This window comes from Pungitius pungitius, unplaced genomic scaffold, assembly GCF_949316345.1.
Source record: "Pungitius pungitius unplaced genomic scaffold, fPunPun2.1 scaffold_34, whole genome shotgun sequence".
Lineage (NCBI taxonomy): Eukaryota > Metazoa > Chordata > Actinopteri > Perciformes > Gasterosteidae > Pungitius > Pungitius pungitius.
Window position 1 is genome coordinate 449,209 of NW_026909849.1, and position 25,316 is coordinate 474,524.

Consider the following 25,316-nt stretch of genomic DNA (forward strand, 5'->3'; position numbering starts at 1 on the left):
TGTACAATCTGCGGCGCTCGGCGGCTTTCAGAGAGAAGTGAAAAAGCTTACGGCACCTGGGATTCCCAGGCGGTCTTCCATCCAGGTACTAACCAGGCCCTGCTCTGCTTAGCTTCCGAGATCAGACGAGATCGGGCGGAACCAGAGAGGTATGGCCGTAAGCTGCTTTTTATCTTTTTCCTAATCCTTTATAATGCGTCAAAAAATTATGTCACGCCTGCCGTTGGCATCTTTGTGTGGGTTAAATAAGGGTATGCAAAGCAGGCTGTGACATCCTATGCCGAAAATTGGATGGACTAGAGAAGACCCGCCCAGGAGTCCCAGCCAATCGGTGGATGGCCATTGCAGTCCCCGCCACCTCAAATGGCCTGACGATGGTATGGACGTAAGCCACCTTTCATCTTCTTCCTATTGCATCTCTTCTACAATGTGAAATACTTTTTACAATTGTGTAGGTGTACAATCTGCGGCGCTGGGCGGCTTTCGGAGAGAGAAGTGAAAAAGCTTACGGCACCTGGGATTCCCAGGCGGTCTTCCATCCAGGTACTAACCAGGCCCTGCTCTGCTTAGCTTCCGAGATCAGACGAGATCGGGCGGAACCAGAGAGGTATGGCCGTAAGCTGCTTTTTATCTTTTTCCTAATCCTTTATAATGCGTCAAAAAATTATGTCACGCCTGCCGTTGGCATCTTTGTGTGGGTTAAATAAGGGTATGCAAAGAAGGCTGTGACATCCTATGCCGAAAATTGGATGGACTAGAGAAGACCCGCCCAGGAGTCCCAGCCAATCGGTGGATGGCCATTGCAGTCCCCGCCACCTCAAATGGCCTGACGATGGTATGGACATAAGCCACCTTTCATCTTCTTCCTATTGCATCTCTTCTACAATGTGAAATACTTTTTACAATTGTGTGGGTGTACAATCTGCGGCGCTGGGCGGCTTTCGGAGAGAGAAGTGAAAAAGCTTACGGCACCTGGGATTCCCAGGCGGTCTTCCATCCAGGTACTAACCAGGCCCTGCTCTGCTTAGCTTCCGAGATCAGACGAAATCGGGCGGAACTAGAGAGGTATGGCCGTACGCTGCTTTTTATCTTTTTCCTAATCCTTTAAAACGTGTCAAAGATAATCAGAAGAGTTTCTTTTTCTAAAATTGAAGCAGTTCTTAGGATTGGCAAGAGAGGTTCCTAAAACCTGAAGGTAACTTTACTTTTCTTCACTGGCAATTCTAACATGTTGGGTTAGCACCTGTATTTCAACGGCTAAATTACAAACAAAAGTATGCCAATTGTTAAATGTTGATCAACACTAATTTAGCAACCATGAAACGGAATCAATTTTGATGATATTGTCTAAGTTCCTTATATATCCAACGTTAAAACAACACTAAACATGCATCTCTTCGACAATGTGATGTACTTTTTGTAATTTGTAGGTGTACAATCTGCGGCGCTCGGCGGCTTTCAGAGAGAAGTGAAAAAGCTTACGGCACCTGGGATTCCCAGGCGGTCTTCCATCCAGGTACTAACCAGGCCCTGCTCTGCTTAGCTTCCGAGATCAGACGAGATCGGGCGGAACCAGAGAGGTATGGCCGTAAGCTGCTTTTTATCTTTTTCCTAATCCTTTATAATGCGTCAAAAAATTATGTCACGCCTGCCGTTGGCATCTTTGTGTGGGTTAAATAAGGGTATGCAAAGAAGGCTGTGACATCCTATGCCGAAAATTGGATGGACTAGAGAAGACCCGCCCAGGAGTCCCAGCCAATCGGTGGATGGCCATTGCAGTCCCCGCCACCTCAAATGGCCTGACGATGGTATGGACATAAGCCACCTTTCATCTTCTTCCTATTGCATCTCTTCTACAATGTGAAATACTTTTTACAATTGTGTGGGTGTACAATCTGCGGCGCTGGGCGGCTTTCGGAGAGAGAAGTGAAAAAGCTTACGGCACCTGGGATTCCCAGGCGGTCTTCCATCCAGGTACTAACCAGGCCCTGCTCTGCTTAGCTTCCGAGATCAGACGAGATCGGGCGGAACCAGAGAGGTATGGCCGTAAGCTGCTTTTTATCTTTTTCCTAATCCTTTAAAACGTGTCAAAGATAATCAGAAGAGTTTCTTTTTCTAAAATTGAAGCAGTTCTTAGGATTGGCAAGAGAGGTTCCTAAAACCTGAAGGTAACTTTACTTTTCTTCACTGGCAATTCTAACATGTTGGGTTAGCAACTGTATTTCAACGGCTAAATTACAAACAAAAGTATGCCAATTGTTAAATGTTGATCAACACTAATTTAGCAACCATGAAACGGAATCAATTTTGATGATATTGTCTAAGTTCCTTATATATCCAACGTTAAAACAACACTAAACATGCATCTCTTCGACAACGTGATATACTTTTTGTAATTTGTAGGTGTACAATCTGCGGCGCTCGGCGGCTTTCAGAGAGAAGTGAAAAAGCTTACGGCACCTGGGATTCCCAGGCGGTCTTCCATCCAGGTACTAACCAGGCCCTGCTCTGCTTAGCTTCCGAGATCAGACGAGATCGGGCGGAACCAGAGAGGTATGGCCGTAAGCTGCTTTTTATCTTTTTCCTAATCCTTTATAATGCGTCAAAAAATTATGTCACGCCTGCCGTTGGCATCTTTGTGTGGGTTAAATAAGGGTATGCAAAGAAGGCTGTGACATCCTATGCCGAAAATTGGATGGACTAGAGAAGACCCGCCCAGGAGTCCCAGCCAATCGGTGGATGGCCATTGCAGTCCCCGCCACCTCAAATGGCCTGACGATGGTATGGACGTAAGCCACCTTTCATCTTCTTCCTATTGCATCTCTTCTACAATGTGAAATACTTTTTACAATTGTGTGGGTGTACAATCTGCGGCGCTGGGCGGCTTTCGGAGAGAGAAGTGAAAAAGCTTACGGCACCTGGGATTCCCAGGCGGTCTTCCATCCAGGTACTAACCAGGCCCTGCTCTGCTTAGCTTCCGAGATCAGACGAGATCGGGCGGAACCAGAGAGGTATGGCCGTAAGCTGCTTTTTATCTTTTTCCTAATCCTTTAGAACGTGTCAAAGATAATCAGAAAAGTTTCTTTTTCTAAAATTGAAGCAGTTCTTAGGATTGGCAAGAGAGGTTCCTAAAACCTGAAGGTAACTTTACTTTTCTTCACTGGCAATTCTAACATGTTGGGTTAGCACCTGTATTTCAACGGCTAAATTACAAACAAAAGTATGCCAATTGTTAAATGTTGATCAACACTAATTTAGCAACCATGAAACGGAATCAATTTTGATGATATTGTCTAAGTTCCTTATATATCCAACGTTAAAAAAACACTAAACATGCATCTCTTCGACAATGTGATGTACTTTTTGTAATTTGTAGGTGTACAATCTGCGGCGCTCGGCGGCTTTCAGAGAGAAGTGAAAAAGCTTACGGCACCTGGGATTCCCAGGCGGTCTTCCATCCAGGTACTAACCAGGCCCTGCTCTGCTTAGCTTCCGAGATCAGACGAGATCGGGCGGAACCAGAGAGGTATGGCCGTAAGCTGCTTTTTATCTTTTTCCTAATCCTTTATAATGCGTCAAAAAATTATGTCACGCCTGCCGTTGGCATCTTTGTGTGGGTTAAATAAGGGTATGCAAAGAAGGCTGTGACATCCTATGCCGAAAATTGGATGGACTAGAGAAGACCCGCCCAGGAGTCCCAGCCAATCGGTGGATGGCCATTGCAGTCCCCGCCACCTCAAATGGCCTGACGATGGTATGGACGTAAGCCACCTTTCATCTTCTTCCTATTGCATCTCTTCTACAATGTGAAATACTTTTTACAATTGTGTGGGTGTACAATCTGCGGCGCTGGGAGGCTTTCGGAGAGAGAAGTGAAAAAGCTTACGGCACCTGGGATTCCCAGGCGGTCTTCCATCCAGGTACTAACCAGGCCCTGCTCTGCTTAGCTTCCGAGATCAGACGAGATCGGGCGGAACCAGAGAGGTATGGCCGTAAGCTGCTTTTTATCTTTTTCCTAATCCTTTAGAACGTGTCAAAGATAATCAGAAAAGTTTCTTTTTCTAAAATTGAAGCAGTTCTTAGGATTGGCAAGAGAGGTTCCTAAAACCTGAAGGTAACTTTACTTTTCTTCACTGGCAATTCTAACATGTTGGGTTAGCACCTGTATTTCAACGGCTAAATTACAAACAAAAGTATGCCAATTGTTAAATGTTGATCAACACTAATTTAGCAACCATGAAACGGAATCAATTTTGATGATATTGTCTAAGTTCCTTATATATCCAACGTTAAAAAAACACTAAACATGCATCTCTTCGACAATGTGATGTACTTTTTGTAATTTGTAGGTGTACAATCTGCGGCGCTCGGCGGCTTTCAGAGAGAAGTGAAAAAGCTTACGGCACCTGGGATTCCCAGGCGGTCTTCCATCCAGGTACTAACCAGGCCCTGCTCTGCTTAGCTTCCGAGATCAGACGAGATCGGGCGGAACCAGAGAGGTATGGCCGTAAGCTGCTTTTTATCTTTTTCCTAATCCTTTATAATGCGTCAAAAAATTATGTCACGCCTGCCGTTGGCATCTTTGTGTGGGTTAAATAAGGGTATGCAAAGCAGGCTGTGACATCCTATGCCGAAAATTGGATGGACTAGAGAAGACCCGCCCAGGAGTCCCAGCCAATCGGTGGATGGCCATTGCAGTCCCCGCCACCTCAAATGGCCTGACGATGGTATGGACGTAAGCCACCTTTCATCTTCTTCCTATTGCATCTCTTCTACAATGTGAAATACTTTTTACAATTGTGTAGGTGTACAATCTGCGGCGCTGGGCGGCTTTCGGAGAGAGAAGTGAAAAAGCTTACGGCACCTGGGATTCCCAGGCGGTCTTCCATCCAGGTACTAACCAGGCCCTGCTCTGCTTAGCTTCCGAGATCAGACGAGATCGGGCGGAACCAGAGAGGTATGGCCGTAAGCTGCTTTTTATCTTTTTCCTAATCCTTTATAATGCGTCAAAAAATTATGTCACGCCTGCCGTTGGCATCTTTGTGTGGGTTAAATAAGGGTATGCAAAGAAGGCTGTGACATCCTATGCCGAAAATTGGATGGACTAGAGAAGACCCGCCCAGGAGTCCCAGCCAATCGGTGGATGGCCATTGCAGTCCCCGCCACCTCAAATGGCCTGACGATGGTATGGACATAAGCCACCTTTCATCTTCTTCCTATTGCATCTCTTCTACAATGTGAAATACTTTTTACAATTGTGTAGGTGTACAATCTGCGGCGCTCGGCGGCTTTCAGAGAGAAGTGAAAAAGCTTACGGCACCTGGGATTCCCAGGCGGTCTTCCATCCAGGTACTAACCAGGCCCTGCTCTGCTTAGCTTCCGAGATCAGACGAGATCGGGCGGAACCAGAGAGGTATGGCCGTAAGCTGCTTTTTATCTTTTTCCTAATCCTTTATAATGCGTCAAAAAATTATGTCACGCCTGCCGTTGGCATCTTTGTGTGGGTTAAATAAGGGTATGCAAAGCAGGCTGTGACATCCTATGCCGAAAATTGGATGGACTAGAGAAGACCCGCCCAGGAGTCCCAGCCAATCGGTGGATGGCCATTGCAGTCCCCGCCACCTCAAATGGCCTGACGATGGTATGGACGTAAGCCACCTTTCATCTTCTTCCTATTGCATCTCTTCTACAATGTGAAATACTTTTTACAATTGTGTAGGTGTACAATCTGCGGCGCTGGGCGGCTTTCGGAGAGAGAAGTGAAAAAGCTTACGGCACCTGGGATTCCCAGGCGGTCTTCCATCCAGGTACTAACCAGGCCCTGCTCTGCTTAGCTTCCGAGATCAGACGAGATCGGGCGGAACCAGAGAGGTATGGCCGTAAGCTGCTTTTTATCTTTTTCCTAATCCTTTATAATGCGTCAAAAAATTATGTCACGCCTGCCGTTGGCATCTTTGTGTGGGTTAAATAAGGGTATGCAAAGAAGGCTGTGACATCCTATGCCGAAAATTGGATGGACTAGAGAAGACCCGCCCAGGAGTCCCAGCCAATCGGTGGATGGCCATTGCAGTCCCCGCCACCTCAAATGGCCTGACGATGGTATGGACATAAGCCACCTTTCATCTTCTTCCTATTGCATCTCTTCTACAATGTGAAATACTTTTTACAATTGTGTGGGTGTACAATCTGCGGCGCTGGGCGGCTTTCGGAGAGAGAAGTGAAAAAGCTTACGGCACCTGGGATTCCCAGGCGGTCTTCCATCCAGGTACTAACCAGGCCCTGCTCTGCTTAGCTTCCGAGATCAGACGAAATCGGGCGGAACTAGAGAGGTATGGCCGTACGCTGCTTTTTATCTTTTTCCTAATCCTTTAAAACGTGTCAAAGATAATCAGAAGAGTTTCTTTTTCTAAAATTGAAGCAGTTCTTAGGATTGGCAAGAGAGGTTCCTAAAACCTGAAGGTAACTTTACTTTTCTTCACTGGCAATTCTAACATGTTGGGTTAGCACCTGTATTTCAACGGCTAAATTACAAACAAAAGTATGCCAATTGTTAAATGTTGATCAACACTAATTTAGCAACCATGAAACGGAATCAATTTTGATGATATTGTCTAAGTTCCTTATATATCCAACGTTAAAACAACACTAAACATGCATCTCTTCGACAATGTGATGTACTTTTTGTAATTTGTAGGTGTACAATCTGCGGCGCTCGGCGGCTTTCAGAGAGAAGTGAAAAAGCTTACGGCACCTGGGATTCCCAGGCGGTCTTCCATCCAGGTACTAACCAGGCCCTGCTCTGCTTAGCTTCCGAGATCAGACGAGATCGGGCGGAACCAGAGAGGTATGGCCGTAAGCTGCTTTTTATCTTTTTCCTAATCCTTTAAAACGTGTCAAAGATAATCAGAAGAGTTTCTTTTTCTAAAATTGAAGCAGTTCTTAGGATTGGCAAGAGAGGTTCCTAAAACCTGAAGGTAACTTTACTTTTCTTCACTGGCAATTCTAACATGTTGGGTTAGCACCTGTATTTCAACGGCTAAATTACAAACAAAAGTATGCCAATTGTTAAATGTTGATCAACACTAATTTAGCAACCATGAAACGGAATCAATTTTGATGATATTGTCTAAGTTCCTTATATATCCAACGTTAAAACAACACTAAACATGCATCTCTTCGACAACGTGATATACTTTTTGTAATTTGTAGGTGTACAATCTGCGGCGCTCGGCGGCTTTCAGAGAGAAGTGAAAAAGCTTACGGCACCTGGGATTCGCAGGCGGTCTTCCATCCAGGTACTAACCAGGCCCTGCTCTGCTTAGCTTCCGAGATCAGACGAGATCGGGCGGAACCAGAGAGGTATGGCCGTAAGCTGCTTTTTATCTTTTTCCTAATCCTTTATAATGCGTCAAAAAATTATGTCACGCCTGCCGTTGGCATCTTTGTGTGGGTTAAATAAGGGTATGCAAAGAAGGCTGTGACATCCTATGCCGAAAATTGGATGGACTAGAGAAGACCCGCCCAGGAGTCCCAGCCAATCGGTGGATGGCCATTGCAGTCCCCGCCACCTCAAATGGCCTGACGATGGTATGGACGTAAGCCACCTTTCATCTTCTTCCTATTGCATCTCTTCTACAATGTGAAATACTTTTTACAATTGTGTGGGTGTACAATCTGCGGCGCTGGGCGGCTTTCGGAGAGAGAAGTGAAAAAGCTTACGGCACCTGGGATTCCCAGGCGGTCTTCCATCCAGGTACTAACCAGGCCCTGCTCTGCTTAGCTTCCGAGATCAGACGAGATCGGGCGGAACCAGAGAGGTATGGCCGTAAGCTGCTTTTTATCTTTTTCCTAATCCTTTAGAACGTGTCAAAGATAATCAGAAAAGTTTCTTTTTCTAAAATTGAAGCAGTTCTTAGGATTGGCAAGAGAGGTTCCTAAAACCTGAAGGTAACTTTACTTTTCTTCACTGGCAATTCTAACATGTTGGGTTAGCACCTGTATTTCAACGGCTAAATTACAAACAAAAGTATGCCAATTGTTAAATGTTGATCAACACTAATTTAGCAACCATGAAACGGAATCAATTTTGATGATATTGTCTAAGTTCCTTATATATCCAACGTTAAAAAAACACTAAACATGCATCTCTTCGACAATGTGATGTACTTTTTGTAATTTGTAGGTGTACAATCTGCGGCGCTCGGCGGCTTTCAGAGAGAAGTGAAAAAGCTTACGGCACCTGGGATTCCCAGGCGGTCTTCCATCCAGGTACTAACCAGGCCCTGCTCTGCTTAGCTTCCGAGATCAGACGAGATCGGGCGGAACCAGAGAGGTATGGCCGTAAGCTGCTTTTTATCTTTTTCCTAATCCTTTATAATGCGTCAAAAAATTATGTCACGCCTGCCGTTGGCATCTTTGTGTGGGTTAAATAAGGGTATGCAAAGCAGGCTGTGACATCCTATGCCGAAAATTGGATGGACTAGAGAAGACCCGCCCAGGAGTCCCAGCCAATCGGTGGATGGCCATTGCAGTCCCCGCCACCTCAAATGGCCTGACGATGGTATGGACGTAAGCCACCTTTCATCTTCTTCCTATTGCATCTCTTCTACAATGTGAAATACTTTTTACAATTGTGTAGGTGTACAATCTGCGGCGCTGGGCGGCTTTCGGAGAGAGAAGTGAAAAAGCTTACGGCACCTGGGATTCCCAGGCGGTCTTCCATCCAGGTACTAACCAGGCCCTGCTCTGCTTAGCTTCCGAGATCAGACGAGATCGGGCGGAACCAGAGAGGTATGGCCGTAAGCTGCTTTTTATCTTTTTCCTAATCCTTTATAATGCGTCAAAAAATTATGTCACGCCTGCCGTTGGCATCTTTGTGTGGGTTAAATAAGGGTATGCAAAGAAGGCTGTGACATCCTATGCCGAAAATTGGATGGACTAGAGAAGACCCGCCCAGGAGTCCCAGCCAATCGGTGGATGGCCATTGCAGTCCCCGCCACCTCAAATGGCCTGACGATGGTATGGACATAAGCCACCTTTCATCTTCTTCCTATTGCATCTCTTCTACAATGTGAAATACTTTTTACAATTGTGTGGGTGTACAATCTGCGGCGCTGGGCGGCTTTCGGAGAGAGAAGTGAAAAAGCTTACGGCACCTGGGATTCCCAGGCGGTCTTCCATCCAGGTACTAACCAGGCCCTGCTCTGCTTAGCTTCCGAGATCAGACGAAATCGGGCGGAACTAGAGAGGTATGGCCGTACGCTGCTTTTTATCTTTTTCCTAATCCTTTAAAACGTGTCAAAGATAATCAGAAGAGTTTCTTTTTCTAAAATTGAAGCAGTTCTTAGGATTGGCAAGAGAGGTTCCTAAAACCTGAAGGTAACTTTACTTTTCTTCACTGGCAATTCTAACATGTTGGGTTAGCACCTGTATTTCAACGGCTAAATTACAAACAAAAGTATGCCAATTGTTAAATGTTGATCAACACTAATTTAGCAACCATGAAACGGAATCAATTTTGATGATATTGTCTAAGTTCCTTATATATCCAACGTTAAAACAACACTAAACATGCATCTCTTCGACAATGTGATGTACTTTTTGTAATTTGTAGGTGTACAATCTGCGGCGCTCGGCGGCTTTCAGAGAGAAGTGAAAAAGCTTACGGCACCTGGGATTCCCAGGCGGTCTTCCATCCAGGTACTAACCAGGCCCTGCTCTGCTTAGCTTCCGAGATCAGACGAGATCGGGCGGAACCAGAGAGGTATGGCCGTAAGCTGCTTTTTATCTTTTTCCTAATCCTTTATAATGCGTCAAAAAATTATGTCACGCCTGCCGTTGGCATCTTTGTGTGGGTTAAATAAGGGTATGCAAAGAAGGCTGTGACATCCTATGCCGAAAATTGGATGGACTAGAGAAGACCCGCCCAGGAGTCCCAGCCAATCGGTGGATGGCCATTGCAGTCCCCGCCACCTCAAATGGCCTGACGATGGTATGGACATAAGCCACCTTTCATCTTCTTCCTATTGCATCTCTTCTACAATGTGAAATACTTTTTACAATTGTGTGGGTGTACAATCTGCGGCGCTGGGCGGCTTTCGGAGAGAGAAGTGAAAAAGCTTACGGCACCTGGGATTCCCAGGCGGTCTTCCATCCAGGTACTAACCAGGCCCTGCTCTGCTTAGCTTCCGAGATCAGACGAGATCGGGCGGAACCAGAGAGGTATGGCCGTAAGCTGCTTTTTATCTTTTTCCTAATCCTTTAAAACGTGTCAAAGATAATCAGAAGAGTTTCTTTTTCTAAAATTGAAGCAGTTCTTAGGATTGGCAAGAGAGGTTCCTAAAACCTGAAGGTAACTTTACTTTTCTTCACTGGCAATTCTAACATGTTGGGTTAGCAACTGTATTTCAACGGCTAAATTACAAACAAAAGTATGCCAATTGTTAAATGTTGATCAACACTAATTTAGCAACCATGAAACGGAATCAATTTTGATGATATTGTCTAAGTTCCTTATATATCCAACGTTAAAACAACACTAAACATGCATCTCTTCGACAACGTGATATACTTTTTGTAATTTGTAGGTGTACAATCTGCGGCGCTCGGCGGCTTTCAGAGAGAAGTGAAAAAGCTTACGGCACCTGGGATTCCCAGGCGGTCTTCCATCCAGGTACTAACCAGGCCCTGCTCTGCTTAGCTTCCGAGATCAGACGAGATCGGGCGGAACCAGAGAGGTATGGCCGTAAGCTGCTTTTTATCTTTTTCCTAATCCTTTATAATGCGTCAAAAAATTATGTCACGCCTGCCGTTGGCATCTTTGTGTGGGTTAAATAAGGGTATGCAAAGAAGGCTGTGACATCCTATGCCGAAAATTGGATGGACTAGAGAAGACCCGCCCAGGAGTCCCAGCCAATCGGTGGATGGCCATTGCAGTCCCCGCCACCTCAAATGGCCTGACGATGGTATGGACGTAAGCCACCTTTCATCTTCTTCCTATTGCATCTCTTCTACAATGTGAAATACTTTTTACAATTGTGTGGGTGTACAATCTGCGGCGCTGGGCGGCTTTCGGAGAGAGAAGTGAAAAAGCTTACGGCACCTGGGATTCCCAGGCGGTCTTCCATCCAGGTACTAACCAGGCCCTGCTCTGCTTAGCTTCCGAGATCAGACGAGATCGGGCGGAACCAGAGAGGTATGGCCGTAAGCTGCTTTTTATCTTTTTCCTAATCCTTTAGAACGTGTCAAAGATAATCAGAAAAGTTTCTTTTTCTAAAATTGAAGCAGTTCTTAGGATTGGCAAGAGAGGTTCCTAAAACCTGAAGGTAACTTTACTTTTCTTCACTGGCAATTCTAACATGTTGGGTTAGCACCTGTATTTCAACGGCTAAATTACAAACAAAAGTATGCCAATTGTTAAATGTTGATCAACACTAATTTAGCAACCATGAAACGGAATCAATTTTGATGATATTGTCTAAGTTCCTTATATATCCAACGTTAAAAAAACACTAAACATGCATCTCTTCGACAATGTGATGTACTTTTTGTAATTTGTAGGTGTACAATCTGCGGCGCTCGGCGGCTTTCAGAGAGAAGTGAAAAAGCTTACGGCACCTGGGATTCCCAGGCGGTCTTCCATCCAGGTACTAACCAGGCCCTGCTCTGCTTAGCTTCCGAGATCAGACGAGATCGGGCGGAACCAGAGAGGTATGGCCGTAAGCTGCTTTTTATCTTTTTCCTAATCCTTTATAATGCGTCAAAAAATTATGTCACGCCTGCCGTTGGCATCTTTGTGTGGGTTAAATAAGGGTATGCAAAGCAGGCTGTGACATCCTATGCCGAAAATTGGATGGACTAGAGAAGACCCGCCCAGGAGTCCCAGCCAATCGGTGGATGGCCATTGCAGTCCCCGCCACCTCAAATGGCCTGACGATGGTATGGACGTAAGCCACCTTTCATCTTCTTCCTATTGCATCTCTTCTACAATGTGAAATACTTTTTACAATTGTGTAGGTGTACAATCTGCGGCGCTGGGCGGCTTTCGGAGAGAGAAGTGAAAAAGCTTACGGCACCTGGGATTCCCAGGCGGTCTTCCATCCAGGTACTAACCAGGCCCTGCTCTGCTTAGCTTCCGAGATCAGACGAGATCGGGCGGAACCAGAGAGGTATGGCCGTAAGCTGCTTTTTATCTTTTTCCTAATCCTTTATAATGCGTCAAAAAATTATGTCACGCCTGCCGTTGGCATCTTTGTGTGGGTTAAATAAGGGTATGCAAAGAAGGCTGTGACATCCTATGCCGAAAATTGGATGGACTAGAGAAGACCCGCCCAGGAGTCCCAGCCAATCGGTGGATGGCCATTGCAGTCCCCGCCACCTCAAATGGCCTGACGATGGTATGGACGTAAGCCACCTTTCATCTTCTTCCTATTGCATCTCTTCTACAATGTGAAATACTTTTTACAATTGTGTGGGTGTACAATCTGCGGCGCTGGGAGGCTTTCGGAGAGAGAAGTGAAAAAGCTTACGGCACCTGGGATTCCCAGGCGGTCTTCCATCCAGGTACTAACCAGGCCCTGCTCTGCTTAGCTTCCGAGATCAGACGAGATCGGGCGGAACCAGAGAGGTATGGCCGTAAGCTGCTTTTTATCTTTTTCCTAATCCTTTAGAACGTGTCAAAGATAATCAGAAAAGTTTCTTTTTCTAAAATTGAAGCAGTTCTTAGGATTGGCAAGAGAGGTTCCTAAAACCTGAAGGTAACTTTACTTTTCTTCACTGGCAATTCTAACATGTTGGGTTAGCACCTGTATTTCAACGGCTAAATTACAAACAAAAGTATGCCAATTGTTAAATGTTGATCAACACTAATTTAGCAACCATGAAACGGAATCAATTTTGATGATATTGTCTAAGTTCCTTATATATCCAACGTTAAAAAAACACTAAACATGCATCTCTTCGACAATGTGATGTACTTTTTGTAATTTGTAGGTGTACAATCTGCGGCGCTCGGCGGCTTTCAGAGAGAAGTGAAAAAGCTTACGGCACCTGGGATTCCCAGGCGGTCTTCCATCCAGGTACTAACCAGGCCCTGCTCTGCTTAGCTTCCGAGATCAGACGAGATCGGGCGGAACCAGAGAGGTATGGCCGTAAGCTGCTTTTTATCTTTTTCCTAATCCTTTATAATGCGTCAAAAAATTATGTCACGCCTGCCGTTGGCATCTTTGTGTGGGTTAAATAAGGGTATGCAAAGCAGGCTGTGACATCCTATGCCGAAAATTGGATGGACTAGAGAAGACCCGCCCAGGAGTCCCAGCCAATCGGTGGATGGCCATTGCAGTCCCCGCCACCTCAAATGGCCTGACGATGGTATGGACGTAAGCCACCTTTCATCTTCTTCCTATTGCATCTCTTCTACAATGTGAAATACTTTTTACAATTGTGTAGGTGTACAATCTGCGGCGCTGGGCGGCTTTCGGAGAGAGAAGTGAAAAAGCTTACGGCACCTGGGATTCCCAGGCGGTCTTCCATCCAGGTACTAACCAGGCCCTGCTCTGCTTAGCTTCCGAGATCAGACGAGATCGGGCGGAACCAGAGAGGTATGGCCGTAAGCTGCTTTTTATCTTTTTCCTAATCCTTTATAATGCGTCAAAAAATTATGTCACGCCTGCCGTTGGCATCTTTGTGTGGGTTAAATAAGGGTATGCAAAGAAGGCTGTGACATCCTATGCCGAAAATTGGATGGACTAGAGAAGACCCGCCCAGGAGTCCCAGCCAATCGGTGGATGGCCATTGCAGTCCCCGCCACCTCAAATGGCCTGACGATGGTATGGACGTAAGCCACCTTTCATCTTCTTCCTATTGCATCTCTTCTACAATGTGAAATACTTTTTACAATTGTGTGGGTGTACAATCTGCGGCGCTGGGAGGCTTTCGGAGAGAGAAGTGAAAAAGCTTACGGCACCTGGGATTCCCAGGCGGTCTTCCATCCAGGTACTAACCAGGCCCTGCTCTGCTTAGCTTCCGAGATCAGACGAGATCGGGCGGAACCAGAGAGGTATGGCCGTAAGCTGCTTTTTATCTTTTTCCTAATCCTTTAGAACGTGTCAAAGATAATCAGAAGAGTTTCTTTTTCTAAAATTGAAGCAGTTCTTAGGATTGGCAAGAGAGGTTCCTAAAACCTGAAGGTAACTTTACTTTTCTTCACTGGCAATTCTAACATGTTGGGTTAGCACCTGTATTTCAACGGCTAAATTACAAACAAAAGTAGGCCAATTGTTAAATGTTGATCAACACTAATTTAGCAACCATGAAACGGAATCAATTTTGATGATATTGTCTAAGTTCCTTATATATCCAACGTTAAAACAACACTAAACATGCATCTCTTCGACAATGTGATATACTTTTTGTAATTTGTAGGTGTACAATCTGCGGCGCTCGGCGGCTTTCAGAGAGAAGTGAAAAAGCTTACGGCACCTGGGATTCCCAGGCGGTCTTCCATCCAGGTACTAACCAGGCCCTGCTCTGCTTAGCTTCCGAGATCAGACGAGATCGGGCGGAACCAGAGAGGTATGGCCGTAAGCTGCTTTTTATCTTTTTCCTAATCCTTTAGAACGTGTCAAAGATAATCAGAAGAGTTTCTTTTTCTAAAATTGAAGCAGTTCTTAGGATTGGCAAGAGAGGTTCCTAAAACCTGAAGGTAACTTTACTTTTCTTCACTGGCAATTCTAACATGTTGGGTTAGCACCTGTATTTCAACGGCTAAATTACAAACAAAAGTAGGCCAATTGTTAAATGTTGATCAACACTAATTTAGCAACCATGAAACGGAATCAATTTTGATGATATTGTCTAAGTTCCTTATATATCCAACGTTAAAACAACACTAAACATGCATCTCTTCGACAATGTGATATACTTTTTGTAATTTGTAGGTGTACAATCTGCGGCGCTCGGCGGCTTTCAGAGAGAAGTGAAAAAGCTTACGGCACCTGGGATTCCCAGGCGGTCTTCCATCCAGGTACTAACCAGGCCCTGCTCTGCTTAGCTTCCGAGATCAGACGAGATCGGGCGGAACCAGAGAGGTATGGCCGTAAGCTGCTTTTTATCTTTTTCCTAATCCTTTATAATGCGTCAAAAAATTATGTCACGCCTGCCGTTGGCATCTTTGTGTGGGTTAAATAAGGGTATGCAAAGAAGGCTGTGACATCCTATGCCGAAAATTGGATGGACTAGAGAAGACCCGCCCAGGAGTCCCAGCCAATCGGTGGATGGCCATTGCAGTCCCCGCCACCTCAAATGGCCTGACGATGGTATGGACGTAAGCCACCTTTCATCTTCTTCCTATTGCATCTCTTCTACAATGTGAAATACTTTTTACAATTGTGTAGGTGTACAATCTGCGGCGCTGGGCGGCTTTCGGAGAGAGAAGTGAAAAAGCTTACGGCACCTGGGATTCCCAGGCGGTCTTCCATCCAGGTACTAACCAGGCCCTGCTCTGCTTAGCTTCCGAGATCAGACGAGATCGGGCGGAACCAGAGAGGTATGGCCGTAAGCTGCTTTTTATCTTTTTCCTAATCCTTTATAATGCGTCAAAAAATTATGTCACGCCTGCCGTTGGCATCTTTGTGTGGGTTAAATAAGGGTATGCAAAGAAGGCTGTGACATCCTATGCCGAAAATTGGATGGACTAGAGAAGACCCGCCCAGGAGTCCCAGCCAATCGGTGGATGGCCATTGCAGTCCCCGCCACCTCAAATGGCCTGACGATGGTATGGACGTAAGCCACCTTTCATCTTCTTCCTATTGCATCTCTTCTACAATGTGAAATACTTTTTACAATTGTGTAGGTGTACAATCTGCGGCGCTGGGCGGCTTTCGGAGAGAGAAGTGAAAAAGCTTACGGCACCTGGGATTCCCAGGCGGTCTTCCATCCAGGTACTAACCAGGCCCTGCTCTGTTTAGCTTCCGAGATCAGACGAAATCGGGCGGAACTAGAGAGGTATGGCCGTACGCTGCTTTTTATCTTTTTCCTAATCCTTTAAAACGTGTCAAAGATAATCAGAAGAGTTTCTTTTTCTAAAATTGAAGCAGTTCTTAGGATTGGCAAGAGAGGTTCCTAAAACCTGAAGGTAACTTTACTTTTCTTCACTGGCAATTCTAACATGTTGGGTTAGCACCTGTATTTCAACGGCTAAATTACAAACAAAAGTATGCCAATTGTTAAATGTTGATCAACACTAATTTAGCAACCATGAAACGGAATCAATTTTGATGATATTGTCTAAGTTCCTTATATATCCAACGTTAAAACAACACTAAACATGCATCTCTTCGACAATGTGATGTACTTTTTGTAATTTGTAGGTGTACAATCTGCGGCGCTCGGCGGCTTTCAGAGAGAAGTGAAAAAGCTTACGGCACCTGGGATTCCCAGGCGGTCTTCCATCCAGGTACTAACCAGGCCCTGCTCTGCTTAGCTTCCGAGATCAGACGAGATCGGGCGGAACCAGAGAGGTATGGCCGTAAGCTGCTTTTTATCTTTTTCCTAATCCTTTATAATGCGTCAAAAAATTATGTCACGCCTGCCGTTGGCATCTTTGTGTGGGTTAAATAAGGGTATGCAAAGAAGGCTGTGACATCCTATGCCGAAAATTGGATGGACTAGAGAAGACCCGCCCAGGAGTCCCAGCCAATCGGTGGATGGCCATTGCAGTCCCCGCCACCTCAAATGGCCTGACGATGGTATGGACGTAAGCCACCTTTCATCTTCTTCCTATTGCATCTCTTCTACAATGTGAAATACTTTTTACAATTGTGTAGGTGTACAATCTGCGGCGCTGGGCGGCTTTCGGAGAGAGAAGTGAAAAAGCTTACGGCACCTGGGATTCCCAGGCGGTCTTCCATCCAGGTACTAACCAGGCCCTGCTCTGCTTAGCTTCCGAGATCAGACGAGATCGGGCGGAACCAGAGAGGTATGGCCGTAAGCTGCTTTTTATCTTTTTCCTAATCCTTTATAATGCGTCAAAAAATTATGTCACGCCTGCCGTTGGCATCTTTGTGTGGGTTAAATAAGGGTATGCAAAGAAGGCTGTGACATCCTATGCCGAAAATTGGATGGACTAGAGAAGACCCGCCCAGGAGTCCCAGCCAATCGGTGGATGGCCATTGCAGTCCCCGCCACCTCAAATGGCCTGACGATGGTATGGACGTAAGCCACCTTTCATCTTCTTCCTATTGCATCTCTTCTACAATGTGAAATACTTTTTACAATTGTGTAGGTGTACAATCTGCGGCGCTGGGCGGCTTTCGGAGAGAGAAGTGAAAAAGCTTACGGCACCTGGGATTCCCAGGCGGTCTTCCATCCAGGTACTAACCAGGCCCTGCTCTGTTTAGCTTCCGAGATCAGACGAAATCGGGCGGAACTAGAGAGGTATGGCCGTACGCTGCTTTTTATCTTTTTCCTAATCCTTTAAAACGTGTCAAAGATAATCAGAAGAGTTTCTTTTTCTAAAATTGAAGCAGTTCTTAGGATTGGCAAGAGAGGTTCCTAAAACCTGAAGGTAACTTTACTTTTCTTCACTGGCAATTCTAACATGTTGGGTTAGCACCTGTATTTCAACGGCTAAATTACAAACAAAAGTATGCCAATTGTTAAATGTTGATCAACACTAATTTAGCAACCATGAAACGGAATCAATTTTGATGATATTGTCTAAGTTCCTTATATATCCAACGTTAAAACAACACTAAACATGCATCTCTTCGACAATGTGATGTACTTTTTGTAATTTGTAGGTGTACAATCTGCGGCGCTCGGCGGCTTTCAGAGAGAAGTGAAAAAGCTTACGGCACCTGGGATTCCCAGGCGGTCTTCCATCCAGGTACTAACCAGGCCCTGCTCTGCTTAGCTTCCGAGATCAGACGAGATCGGGCGGAACCAGAGAGGTATGGCCGTAAGCTGCTTTTTATCTTTTTCCTAATCCTTTATAATGCGTCAAAAAATTATGTCACGCCTGCCGTTGGCATCTTTGTGTGGGTTAAATAAGGGTATGCAAAGAAGGCTGTGACATCCTATGCCGAAAATTGGATGGACTAGAGAAGACCCGCCCAGGAGTCCCAGCCAATCGGTGGATGGCCATTGCAGTCCCCGCCACCTCAAATGGCCTGACGATGGTATGGACATAAGCCACCTTTCATCTTCTTCCTATTGCATCTCTTCTACAATGTGAAATACTTTTTACAATTGTGTAGGTGTACAATCTGCGGCGCTGGGCGGCTTTCGGAGAGAGAAGTGAAAAAGCTTACGGCACCTGGGATTCCCAGGCGGTCTTCCATCCAGGTACTAACCAGGCCCTGCTCTGCTTAGCTTCCGAGATCAGACGAGATCGGGCGGAACCAGAGAGGTATGGCCGTAAGCTGCTTTTTATCTTTTTCCTAATCCTTTATAATGCGTCAAAAAATTATGTCACGCCTGCCGTTGGCATCTTTGTGTGGGTTAAATAAGGGTATGCAAAGAAGGCTGTGACATCCTATGCCGAAAATTGGATGGACTAGAGAAGACCCGCCCAGGAGTCCCAGCCAATCGGTGGATGGCCATTGCAGTCCCCGCCACCTCAAATGGCCTGACGATGGTATGGACATAAGCCACCTTTCATCTTCTTCCTATTGCATCTCTTCTACAATGTGAAATACTTTTTACAATTGTGTGGGTGTACAATCTGCGGCGCTGGGCGGCTTTCGGAGAGAGAAGTGAAAAAGCTTACGGCACCTGGGATTCCCAGGCGGTCTTCCATCCAGGTACTAACCAGGCCCTGCTCTGCTTAGCTTCCGAGATCAGACGAAATCGGGCGGAACTAGAGAGGTATGGCCGTACGCTGCTTTTTATCTTTTTCCTAATCCTTTAAAACGTGTCAAAGATAATCAGAAGAGTTTCTTTTTCTAAAATTGAAGCAGTTCTTAGGATTGGCAAGAGAGGTTCCTAAAACCTGAAGGTAACTTTACTTTTCTTCACTGGCAATTCTAACATGTTGGGTTAGCACCTGTATTTCAACGGCTAAATTACAAACAAAAGTATGCCAATTGTTAAATGTTGATCAACACTAATTTAGCAACCATGAAACGGAATCAATTTTGATGATATTGTCTAAGTTCCTTATATATCCAACGTTAAAACAACACTAAACATGCATCTCTTCGACAATGTGATGTACTTTTTGTAATTTGTAGGTGTACAATCTGCGGCGCTCGGCGGCTTTCAGAGAGAAGTGAAAAAGCTTACGGCACCTGGGATTCCCAGGCGGTCTTCCATCCAGGTACTAACCAGGCCCTGCTCTGCTTAGCTTCCGAGATCAGACGAGATCGGGCGGAACCAGAGAGGTATGGCCGTAAGCTGCTTTTTATCTTTTTCCTAATCCTTTATAATGCGTCAAAAAATTATGTCACGCCTGCCGTTGGCATCTTTGTGTGGGTTAAATAAGGGTATGCAAAGAAGGCTGTGACATCCTATGCCGAAAATTGGATGGACTAGAGAAGACCCGCCCAGGAGTCCCAGCCAATCGGTGGATGGCCATTGCAGTCCCCGCCACCTCAAATGGCCTGACGATGGTATGGACGTAAGCCACCTTTCATCTTCTTCCTATTGCATCTCTTCTACAATGTGAAATACTTTTTACAATTGTGTGGGTGTACAATCTGCGGCGCTGGGCGGCTTTCGGAGAGAGAAGTGAAAAAGCTTACGGCACCTGGGATTCCCAGGCGGTCTTCCATCCAGGTACTAACCAGGCCCTGCTCTGCTTAGCTTCCGAGATCAGACGAGATCGGGCGGAACCAGAGAGGTATGGCCGTAAGCTGCTTTTTATCTTTTTCCTAATCCTTTAGAACGTGTCAAAGATAATCAGAAAAGTTTCTTTTTCTAAAATTGAAGCAGTTCTTAGGATTGGCAAGAGAGGTTCCTAAAACCTGAAGGTAACTTTACTTTTCTTCACTGGCAATTCTAACATGTTGGGTTAGCACCTGTATTTCAACGGCTAAATTACAAACAAAAGTATGCCAATTGTTAAATGTTGATCAACACTAATTTAGCAACCATGAAACGGAATCAATTTTGATGATATTGTCTAAGTTCCTTATATATCCAACGTTAAAACAACACTAAACATGCATCTCTTCGACAATGTGATGTACTTTTTGTAATTTGTAGGTGTACAATCTGCGGCGCTCGGCGGCTTTCAGAGAGAAGTGAAAAAGCTTACGGCACCTGGGATTCCCAGGCGGTCTTCCATCCAGGTACTAACCAGGCCCTGCTCTGCTTAGCTTCCGAGATCAGACGAGATCGGGCGGAACCAGAGAGGTATGGCCGTAAGCTGCTTTTTATCTTTTTCCTAATCCTTTATAATGCGTCAAAAAATTATGTCACGCCTGCCGTTGGCATCTTTGTGTGGGTTAAATAAGGGTATGCAAAGCAGGCTGTGACATCCTATGCCGAAAATTGGATGGACTAGAGAAGACCCGCCCAGGAGTCCCAGCCAATCGGTGGATGGCCATTGCAGTCCCCGCCACCTCAAATGGCCTGACGATGGTATGGACGTAAGCCACCTTTCATCTTCTTCCTATTGCATCTCTTCTACAATGTGAAATACTTTTTACAATTGTGTAGGTGTACAATCTGCGGCGCTGGGCGGCTTTCGGAGAGAGAAGTGAAAAAGCTTACGGCACCTGGGATTCCCAGGCGGTCTTCCATCCAGGTACTAACCAGGCCCTGCTCTGCTTAGCTTCCGAGATCAGACGAGATCGGGCGGAACCAGAGAGTTATGGCCGTAAGCTGCTTTTTATCTTTTTCCTAATCCTTTATAATGCGTCAAAAAATTATGTCACGCCTGCCGTTGGCATCTTTGTGTGGGTTAAATAAGGGTATGCAAAGAAGGCTGTGACATCCTATGCCGAAAATTGGATGGACTAGAGAAGACCCGCCCAGGAGTCCCAGCCAATCGGTGGATGGCCATTGCAGTCCCCGCCACCTCAAATGGCCTGACGATGGTATGGACGTAAGCCACCTTTCATCTTCTTCCTATTGCATCTCTTCTACAATGTGAAATACTTTTTACAATTGTGTGGGTGTACAATCTGCGGCGCTGGGAGGCTTTCGGAGAGAGAAGTGAAAAAGCTTACGGCACCTGGGATTCCCAGGCGGTCTTCCATCCAGGTACTAACCAGGCCCTGCTCTGCTTAGCTTCCGAGATCAGACGAGATCGGGCGGAACCAGAGAGGTATGGCCGTAAGCTGCTTTTTATCTTTTTCCTAATCCTTTAGAACGTGTCAAAGATAATCAGAAGAGTTTCTTTTTCTAAAATTGAAGCAGTTCTTAGGATTGGCAAGAGAGGTTCCTAAAACCTGAAGGTAACTTTACTTTTCTTCACTGGCAATTCTAACATGTTGGGTTAGCACCTGTATTTCAACGGCTAAATTACAAACAAAAGTAGGCCAATTGTTAAATGTTGATCAACACTAATTTAGCAACCATGAAACGGAATCAATTTTAATGATATTGTCTAAGTTCCTTATATATCCAACGTTAAAACAACACTAAACATGCATCTCTTCGACAATGTGATATACTTTTTGTAATTTGTAGGTGTACAATCTGCGGCGCTCGGCGGCTTTCAGAGAGAAGTGAAAAAGCTTACGGCACCTGGGATTCCCAGGCGGTCTTCCATCCAGGTACTAAGCAGGCCCTGCTCTGCTTAGCTTCCGAGATCAGACGAGATCGGGCGGAACCAGAGAGGTATGGCCGTAAGCTGCTTTTTATCTTTTTCCTAATCCTTTAGAACGTGTCAAAGATAATCAGAAGAGTTTCTTTTTCTAAAATTGAAGCAGTTCTTAGGATTGGCAAGAGAGGTTCCTAAAACCTGAAGGTAACTTTACTTTTCTTCACTGGCAATTCTAACATGTTGGGTTAGCACCTGTATTTCAACGGCTAAATTACAAACAAAAGTATGCCAATTGTTAAATGTTGATCAACACTAATTTAGCAACCATGAAACGGAATCAATTTTGATGATATTGTCTAAGTTCCTTATATATCCAACGTTAAAACAACACTAAACATGCATCTCTTCGACAATGTGATATACTTTTTGTAATTTGTAGGTGTACAATCTGCGGCGCTCGGCGGCTTTCAGAGAGAAGTGAAAAAGCTTACGGCACCTGGGATTCCCAGGCGGTCTTCCATCCAGGTACTAACCAGGCCCTGCTCTGCTTAGCTTCCGAGATCAGACGAGATCGGGCGGAACCAGAGAGGTATGGCCGTAAGCTGCTTTTTATCTTTTTCCTAATCCTTTAAAACGTGTCAAAGATAATCAGAAGAGTTTCTTTTTCTAAAATTGAAGCAGTTCTTAGGATTGGCAAGAGAGGTTCCTAAAACCTGAAGGTAACTTTACTTTTCTTCACTGGCAATTCTAACATGTTGGGTTAGCACCTGTATTTCAACGGCTAAATTACAAACAAAAGTAGGCCAATTGTTAAATGTTGATCAACACTAATTTAGCAACCATGAAACGGAATCAATTTTGATGATATTGTCTAAGTTCCTTATATATCCAACGTTAAAACAACACTAAACATGCATCTCTTCGACAATGTGATATACTTTTTGTAATTTGTAGGTGTACAATCTGCGGCGCTCGGCGGCTTTCAGAGAGAAGTGAAAAAGCTTACGGCACCTGGGATTCCCAGGCGGTCTTCCATCCAGGTACTAACCAGGCCCTGCTCTGCTTAGCTTCCGAGATCAGACGAGATCGGGCGGAACCAGAGAGGTATGGCCGTAAGCTGCTTTTTATCTTTTTCCTAATCCTTTATAATGCGTCAAAAAATTATGTCACGCCTGCCGTTGGCATCTTTGTGTGGGTTAAATAAGGGTATGCAAAGAAGGCTGTGACATCCTATGCCGAAAATTGGATGGACTAGAGAAGACCCGCCCAGGAGTCCCAGCCAATCGGTGGATGGCCATTGCAGTCCCCGCCACCTCAAATGGCCTGACGATGGTATGGACGTAAGCCACCTTTCATCTTCTTCCTATTGCATCTCTTCTACAATGTGAAATACTTTTTACAATTGTGTAGGTGTACAATCTGCGGCGCTGGGCGGCTTTCGGAGAGAGAAGTGAAAAAGCTTACGGCACCTGGGATTCCCAGGCGGTCTTCCATCCAGGTACTAACCAGGCCCTGCTCTGCTTAGCTTCCGAGATCAGACGAGATCGGGCGGAACCAGAGAGGTATGGCCGTAAGCTGCTTTAATATCTTTTTCCTAATCCTTTAGAACGTGTCAAAGATAATCAGAAAAGTTTCTTTTTCTAAAATTGAAGCAGTTCTTAGGATTGGCAAGAGAGGTTCCTAAAACCTGAAGGTAACTTTACTTTTCTTCACTGGCAATTCTAACATGTTGGGTTAGCACCTGTATTTCAACGGCTAAATTACAAACAAAAGTATGCCAATTGTTAAATGTTGATCAACACTAATTTAGCAACCATGAAACGGAATCAATTTTGATGATATTGTCTAAGTTCCTTATATATCCAACGTTAAAACAACACTAAACATGCATCTCTTCGACAATGTGATATACTTTTTGTAATTTGTAGGTGTACAATCTGCGGCGCTCGGCGGCTTTCAGAGAGAAGTGAAAAAGCTTACGGCACCTGGGATTCCCAGGCGGTCTTCCATCCAGGTACTAAGCAGGCCCTGCTCTGCTTAGCTTCCGAGATCAGACGAGATCGGGCGGAACCAGAGAGGTATGGCCGTAAGCTGCTTTTTATCTTTTTCCTAATCCTTTAGAACGTGTCAAAGATAATCAGAAGAGTTTCTTTTTCTAAAATTGAAGCAGTTCTTAGGATTGGCAAGAGAGGTTCCTAAAACCTGAAGGTAACTTTACTTTTCTTCACTGGCAATTCTAACATGTTGGGTTAGCACCTGTATTTCAACGGCTAAATTACAAACAAAAGTATGCCAATTGTTAAATGTTGATCAACACTAATTTAGCAACCATGAAACGGAATCAATTTTGATGATATTGTCTAAGTTCCTTATATATCCAACGTTAAAACAACACTAAACATGCATCTCTTCGACAATGTGATATACTTTTTGTAATTTGTAGGTGTACAATCTGCGGCGCTCGGCGGCTTTCAGAGAGAAGTGAAAAAGCTTACGGCACCTGGGATTCCCAGGCGGTCTTCCATCCAGGTACTAACCAGGCCCTGCTCTGCTTAGCTTCCGAGATCAGACGAGATCGGGCGGAACCAGAGAGGTATGGCCGTAAGCTGCTTTTTATCTTTTTCCTAATCCTTTAAAACGTGTCAAAGATAATCAGAAGAGTTTCTTTTTCTAAAATTGAAGCAGTTCTTAGGATTGGCAAGAGAGGTTCCTAAAACCTGAAGGTAACTTTACTTTTCTTCACTGGCAATTCTAACATGTTGGGTTAGCACCTGTATTTCAACGGCTAAATTACAAACAAAAGTAGGCCAATTGTTAAATGTTGATCAACACTAATTTAGCAACCATGAAACGGAATCAATTTTGATGATATTGTCTAAGTTCCTTATATATCCAACGTTAAAACAACACTAAACATGCATCTCTTCGACAATGTGATATACTTTTTGTAATTTGTAGGTGTACAATCTGCGGCGCTCGGCGGCTTTCAGAGAGAAGTGAAAAAGCTTACGGCACCTGGGATTCCCAGGCGGTCTTCCATCCAGGTACTAACCAGGCCCTGCTCTGCTTAGCTTCCGAGATCAGACGAGATCGGGCGGAACCAGAGAGGTATGGCCGTAAGCTGCTTTTTATCTTTTTCCTAATCCTTTATAATGCGTCAAAAAATTATGTCACGCCTGCCGTTGGCATCTTTGTGTGGGTTAAATAAGGGTATGCAAAGAAGGCTGTGACATCCTATGCCGAAAATTGGATGGACTAGAGAAGACCCGCCCAGGAGTCCCAGCCAATCGGTGGATGGCCATTGCAGTCCCCGCCACCTCAAATGGCCTGACGATGGTATGGACGTAAGCCACCTTTCATCTTCTTCCTATTGCATCTCTTCTACAATGTGAAATACTTTTTACAATTGTGTAGGTGTACAATCTGCGGCGCTGGGCGGCTTTCGGAGAGAGAAGTGAAAAAGCTTACGGCACCTGGGATTCCCAGGCGGTCTTCCATCCAGGTACTATCCAGGCCCTGCTCTGCTTAGCTTCCGAGATCAGACGAGATCGGGCGGAACCAGAGAGGTATGGCCGTAAGCTGCTTTAATATCTTTTTCCTAATCCTT

At 45.1% G+C, this 25,316-nt stretch overlaps 51 non-coding genes and 2 pseudogenes across 51 annotated transcripts; all 53 read right to left on the bottom strand.

The window, feature by feature from the left end:
• Positions 1 to 44: 44 nt before the first annotated feature.
• Positions 45 to 163, bottom strand: LOC134114075 (5S ribosomal RNA). The gene has a single exon (XR_009946441.1). It is a non-coding gene; the product is annotated as a 5S ribosomal RNA (ribosomal RNA).
• A 339-nt stretch (positions 164 to 502) lies between these two features.
• Positions 503 to 621, bottom strand: LOC134114076 (5S ribosomal RNA). Its single transcript, XR_009946442.1, has one exon. It is a non-coding gene; the product is annotated as a 5S ribosomal RNA (ribosomal RNA).
• A 339-nt stretch (positions 622 to 960) lies between these two features.
• LOC134114749 (5S ribosomal RNA) lies at positions 961 to 1,079 on the bottom strand. The gene has a single exon (XR_009947116.1). It is a non-coding gene; the product is annotated as a 5S ribosomal RNA (ribosomal RNA).
• A 396-nt stretch (positions 1,080 to 1,475) lies between these two features.
• On the bottom strand, positions 1,476 to 1,594 carry LOC134114077 (5S ribosomal RNA). The gene has a single exon (XR_009946443.1). It is a non-coding gene; the product is annotated as a 5S ribosomal RNA (ribosomal RNA).
• Positions 1,595 to 1,933: 339 nt separating this feature from the next.
• Positions 1,934 to 2,052, bottom strand: LOC134114078 (5S ribosomal RNA). Its single transcript, XR_009946444.1, has one exon. It is a non-coding gene; the product is annotated as a 5S ribosomal RNA (ribosomal RNA).
• Positions 2,053 to 2,448: 396 nt separating this feature from the next.
• Positions 2,449 to 2,567, bottom strand: LOC134114080 (5S ribosomal RNA). Its single transcript, XR_009946446.1, has one exon. It is a non-coding gene; the product is annotated as a 5S ribosomal RNA (ribosomal RNA).
• A 339-nt stretch (positions 2,568 to 2,906) lies between these two features.
• Positions 2,907 to 3,025, bottom strand: LOC134114081 (5S ribosomal RNA). The gene has a single exon (XR_009946447.1). It is a non-coding gene; the product is annotated as a 5S ribosomal RNA (ribosomal RNA).
• A 396-nt stretch (positions 3,026 to 3,421) lies between these two features.
• On the bottom strand, positions 3,422 to 3,540 carry LOC134114082 (5S ribosomal RNA). The gene has a single exon (XR_009946448.1). It is a non-coding gene; the product is annotated as a 5S ribosomal RNA (ribosomal RNA).
• Positions 3,541 to 3,879: 339 nt separating this feature from the next.
• Positions 3,880 to 3,998, bottom strand: LOC134114083 (5S ribosomal RNA). Its single transcript, XR_009946449.1, has one exon. It is a non-coding gene; the product is annotated as a 5S ribosomal RNA (ribosomal RNA).
• Positions 3,999 to 4,394: 396 nt separating this feature from the next.
• On the bottom strand, positions 4,395 to 4,513 carry LOC134114084 (5S ribosomal RNA). Its single transcript, XR_009946450.1, has one exon. It is a non-coding gene; the product is annotated as a 5S ribosomal RNA (ribosomal RNA).
• A 339-nt stretch (positions 4,514 to 4,852) lies between these two features.
• Positions 4,853 to 4,971, bottom strand: LOC134114085 (5S ribosomal RNA). Its single transcript, XR_009946451.1, has one exon. It is a non-coding gene; the product is annotated as a 5S ribosomal RNA (ribosomal RNA).
• A 337-nt stretch (positions 4,972 to 5,308) lies between these two features.
• Positions 5,309 to 5,427, bottom strand: LOC134114086 (5S ribosomal RNA). The gene has a single exon (XR_009946452.1). It is a non-coding gene; the product is annotated as a 5S ribosomal RNA (ribosomal RNA).
• Positions 5,428 to 5,766: 339 nt separating this feature from the next.
• LOC134114087 (5S ribosomal RNA) lies at positions 5,767 to 5,885 on the bottom strand. The gene has a single exon (XR_009946453.1). It is a non-coding gene; the product is annotated as a 5S ribosomal RNA (ribosomal RNA).
• A 339-nt stretch (positions 5,886 to 6,224) lies between these two features.
• On the bottom strand, positions 6,225 to 6,343 carry LOC134114750 (5S ribosomal RNA). The gene has a single exon (XR_009947117.1). It is a non-coding gene; the product is annotated as a 5S ribosomal RNA (ribosomal RNA).
• Positions 6,344 to 6,739: 396 nt separating this feature from the next.
• Positions 6,740 to 6,858, bottom strand: LOC134114088 (5S ribosomal RNA). The gene has a single exon (XR_009946454.1). It is a non-coding gene; the product is annotated as a 5S ribosomal RNA (ribosomal RNA).
• Positions 6,859 to 7,254: 396 nt separating this feature from the next.
• Positions 7,255 to 7,373, bottom strand: LOC134114555 (5S ribosomal RNA). Its single transcript, XR_009946922.1, has one exon. It is a non-coding gene; the product is annotated as a 5S ribosomal RNA (ribosomal RNA).
• Positions 7,374 to 7,712: 339 nt separating this feature from the next.
• On the bottom strand, positions 7,713 to 7,831 carry LOC134114089 (5S ribosomal RNA). Its single transcript, XR_009946455.1, has one exon. It is a non-coding gene; the product is annotated as a 5S ribosomal RNA (ribosomal RNA).
• A 396-nt stretch (positions 7,832 to 8,227) lies between these two features.
• On the bottom strand, positions 8,228 to 8,346 carry LOC134114091 (5S ribosomal RNA). Its single transcript, XR_009946457.1, has one exon. It is a non-coding gene; the product is annotated as a 5S ribosomal RNA (ribosomal RNA).
• A 339-nt stretch (positions 8,347 to 8,685) lies between these two features.
• On the bottom strand, positions 8,686 to 8,804 carry LOC134114092 (5S ribosomal RNA). The gene has a single exon (XR_009946458.1). It is a non-coding gene; the product is annotated as a 5S ribosomal RNA (ribosomal RNA).
• A 339-nt stretch (positions 8,805 to 9,143) lies between these two features.
• On the bottom strand, positions 9,144 to 9,262 carry LOC134114751 (5S ribosomal RNA). Its single transcript, XR_009947118.1, has one exon. It is a non-coding gene; the product is annotated as a 5S ribosomal RNA (ribosomal RNA).
• A 396-nt stretch (positions 9,263 to 9,658) lies between these two features.
• Positions 9,659 to 9,777, bottom strand: LOC134114093 (5S ribosomal RNA). The gene has a single exon (XR_009946459.1). It is a non-coding gene; the product is annotated as a 5S ribosomal RNA (ribosomal RNA).
• Positions 9,778 to 10,116: 339 nt separating this feature from the next.
• Positions 10,117 to 10,235, bottom strand: LOC134114094 (5S ribosomal RNA). Its single transcript, XR_009946460.1, has one exon. It is a non-coding gene; the product is annotated as a 5S ribosomal RNA (ribosomal RNA).
• A 396-nt stretch (positions 10,236 to 10,631) lies between these two features.
• Positions 10,632 to 10,750, bottom strand: LOC134114095 (5S ribosomal RNA). Its single transcript, XR_009946461.1, has one exon. It is a non-coding gene; the product is annotated as a 5S ribosomal RNA (ribosomal RNA).
• Positions 10,751 to 11,089: 339 nt separating this feature from the next.
• On the bottom strand, positions 11,090 to 11,208 carry LOC134114096 (5S ribosomal RNA). The gene has a single exon (XR_009946462.1). It is a non-coding gene; the product is annotated as a 5S ribosomal RNA (ribosomal RNA).
• A 396-nt stretch (positions 11,209 to 11,604) lies between these two features.
• LOC134114097 (5S ribosomal RNA) lies at positions 11,605 to 11,723 on the bottom strand. Its single transcript, XR_009946463.1, has one exon. It is a non-coding gene; the product is annotated as a 5S ribosomal RNA (ribosomal RNA).
• Positions 11,724 to 12,062: 339 nt separating this feature from the next.
• LOC134114098 (5S ribosomal RNA) lies at positions 12,063 to 12,181 on the bottom strand. Its single transcript, XR_009946464.1, has one exon. It is a non-coding gene; the product is annotated as a 5S ribosomal RNA (ribosomal RNA).
• A 339-nt stretch (positions 12,182 to 12,520) lies between these two features.
• LOC134114099 (5S ribosomal RNA) lies at positions 12,521 to 12,639 on the bottom strand. The gene has a single exon (XR_009946465.1). It is a non-coding gene; the product is annotated as a 5S ribosomal RNA (ribosomal RNA).
• A 396-nt stretch (positions 12,640 to 13,035) lies between these two features.
• Positions 13,036 to 13,154, bottom strand: LOC134114100 (5S ribosomal RNA). The gene has a single exon (XR_009946466.1). It is a non-coding gene; the product is annotated as a 5S ribosomal RNA (ribosomal RNA).
• Positions 13,155 to 13,493: 339 nt separating this feature from the next.
• Positions 13,494 to 13,612, bottom strand: LOC134114102 (5S ribosomal RNA). Its single transcript, XR_009946468.1, has one exon. It is a non-coding gene; the product is annotated as a 5S ribosomal RNA (ribosomal RNA).
• Positions 13,613 to 13,951: 339 nt separating this feature from the next.
• LOC134114103 (5S ribosomal RNA) lies at positions 13,952 to 14,070 on the bottom strand. The gene has a single exon (XR_009946469.1). It is a non-coding gene; the product is annotated as a 5S ribosomal RNA (ribosomal RNA).
• A 396-nt stretch (positions 14,071 to 14,466) lies between these two features.
• LOC134114104 (5S ribosomal RNA) lies at positions 14,467 to 14,585 on the bottom strand. Its single transcript, XR_009946470.1, has one exon. It is a non-coding gene; the product is annotated as a 5S ribosomal RNA (ribosomal RNA).
• A 396-nt stretch (positions 14,586 to 14,981) lies between these two features.
• On the bottom strand, positions 14,982 to 15,100 carry LOC134114105 (5S ribosomal RNA). Its single transcript, XR_009946471.1, has one exon. It is a non-coding gene; the product is annotated as a 5S ribosomal RNA (ribosomal RNA).
• A 339-nt stretch (positions 15,101 to 15,439) lies between these two features.
• Positions 15,440 to 15,558, bottom strand: LOC134114106 (5S ribosomal RNA). Its single transcript, XR_009946472.1, has one exon. It is a non-coding gene; the product is annotated as a 5S ribosomal RNA (ribosomal RNA).
• A 339-nt stretch (positions 15,559 to 15,897) lies between these two features.
• Positions 15,898 to 16,016, bottom strand: LOC134114766 (5S ribosomal RNA; annotated as a pseudogene).
• A 396-nt stretch (positions 16,017 to 16,412) lies between these two features.
• LOC134114108 (5S ribosomal RNA) lies at positions 16,413 to 16,531 on the bottom strand. Its single transcript, XR_009946474.1, has one exon. It is a non-coding gene; the product is annotated as a 5S ribosomal RNA (ribosomal RNA).
• A 339-nt stretch (positions 16,532 to 16,870) lies between these two features.
• Positions 16,871 to 16,989, bottom strand: LOC134114109 (5S ribosomal RNA). The gene has a single exon (XR_009946475.1). It is a non-coding gene; the product is annotated as a 5S ribosomal RNA (ribosomal RNA).
• A 339-nt stretch (positions 16,990 to 17,328) lies between these two features.
• LOC134114767 (5S ribosomal RNA) lies at positions 17,329 to 17,447 on the bottom strand (annotated as a pseudogene).
• A 396-nt stretch (positions 17,448 to 17,843) lies between these two features.
• Positions 17,844 to 17,962, bottom strand: LOC134114110 (5S ribosomal RNA). Its single transcript, XR_009946476.1, has one exon. It is a non-coding gene; the product is annotated as a 5S ribosomal RNA (ribosomal RNA).
• A 339-nt stretch (positions 17,963 to 18,301) lies between these two features.
• On the bottom strand, positions 18,302 to 18,420 carry LOC134114111 (5S ribosomal RNA). Its single transcript, XR_009946477.1, has one exon. It is a non-coding gene; the product is annotated as a 5S ribosomal RNA (ribosomal RNA).
• Positions 18,421 to 18,759: 339 nt separating this feature from the next.
• LOC134114752 (5S ribosomal RNA) lies at positions 18,760 to 18,878 on the bottom strand. The gene has a single exon (XR_009947119.1). It is a non-coding gene; the product is annotated as a 5S ribosomal RNA (ribosomal RNA).
• A 396-nt stretch (positions 18,879 to 19,274) lies between these two features.
• On the bottom strand, positions 19,275 to 19,393 carry LOC134114112 (5S ribosomal RNA). The gene has a single exon (XR_009946478.1). It is a non-coding gene; the product is annotated as a 5S ribosomal RNA (ribosomal RNA).
• Positions 19,394 to 19,732: 339 nt separating this feature from the next.
• On the bottom strand, positions 19,733 to 19,851 carry LOC134114114 (5S ribosomal RNA). Its single transcript, XR_009946480.1, has one exon. It is a non-coding gene; the product is annotated as a 5S ribosomal RNA (ribosomal RNA).
• Positions 19,852 to 20,247: 396 nt separating this feature from the next.
• LOC134114115 (5S ribosomal RNA) lies at positions 20,248 to 20,366 on the bottom strand. The gene has a single exon (XR_009946481.1). It is a non-coding gene; the product is annotated as a 5S ribosomal RNA (ribosomal RNA).
• A 339-nt stretch (positions 20,367 to 20,705) lies between these two features.
• Positions 20,706 to 20,824, bottom strand: LOC134114644 (5S ribosomal RNA). Its single transcript, XR_009947011.1, has one exon. It is a non-coding gene; the product is annotated as a 5S ribosomal RNA (ribosomal RNA).
• A 339-nt stretch (positions 20,825 to 21,163) lies between these two features.
• LOC134114116 (5S ribosomal RNA) lies at positions 21,164 to 21,282 on the bottom strand. Its single transcript, XR_009946482.1, has one exon. It is a non-coding gene; the product is annotated as a 5S ribosomal RNA (ribosomal RNA).
• A 396-nt stretch (positions 21,283 to 21,678) lies between these two features.
• On the bottom strand, positions 21,679 to 21,797 carry LOC134114541 (5S ribosomal RNA). The gene has a single exon (XR_009946908.1). It is a non-coding gene; the product is annotated as a 5S ribosomal RNA (ribosomal RNA).
• Positions 21,798 to 22,193: 396 nt separating this feature from the next.
• LOC134114117 (5S ribosomal RNA) lies at positions 22,194 to 22,312 on the bottom strand. The gene has a single exon (XR_009946483.1). It is a non-coding gene; the product is annotated as a 5S ribosomal RNA (ribosomal RNA).
• Positions 22,313 to 22,708: 396 nt separating this feature from the next.
• On the bottom strand, positions 22,709 to 22,827 carry LOC134114118 (5S ribosomal RNA). Its single transcript, XR_009946484.1, has one exon. It is a non-coding gene; the product is annotated as a 5S ribosomal RNA (ribosomal RNA).
• A 339-nt stretch (positions 22,828 to 23,166) lies between these two features.
• Positions 23,167 to 23,285, bottom strand: LOC134114119 (5S ribosomal RNA). The gene has a single exon (XR_009946485.1). It is a non-coding gene; the product is annotated as a 5S ribosomal RNA (ribosomal RNA).
• Positions 23,286 to 23,682: 397 nt separating this feature from the next.
• Positions 23,683 to 23,801, bottom strand: LOC134114542 (5S ribosomal RNA). The gene has a single exon (XR_009946909.1). It is a non-coding gene; the product is annotated as a 5S ribosomal RNA (ribosomal RNA).
• Positions 23,802 to 24,197: 396 nt separating this feature from the next.
• LOC134114120 (5S ribosomal RNA) lies at positions 24,198 to 24,316 on the bottom strand. The gene has a single exon (XR_009946486.1). It is a non-coding gene; the product is annotated as a 5S ribosomal RNA (ribosomal RNA).
• A 396-nt stretch (positions 24,317 to 24,712) lies between these two features.
• LOC134114121 (5S ribosomal RNA) lies at positions 24,713 to 24,831 on the bottom strand. The gene has a single exon (XR_009946487.1). It is a non-coding gene; the product is annotated as a 5S ribosomal RNA (ribosomal RNA).
• A 339-nt stretch (positions 24,832 to 25,170) lies between these two features.
• Positions 25,171 to 25,289, bottom strand: LOC134114275 (5S ribosomal RNA). The gene has a single exon (XR_009946641.1). It is a non-coding gene; the product is annotated as a 5S ribosomal RNA (ribosomal RNA).
• Positions 25,290 to 25,316: the final 27 nt, after the last annotated feature.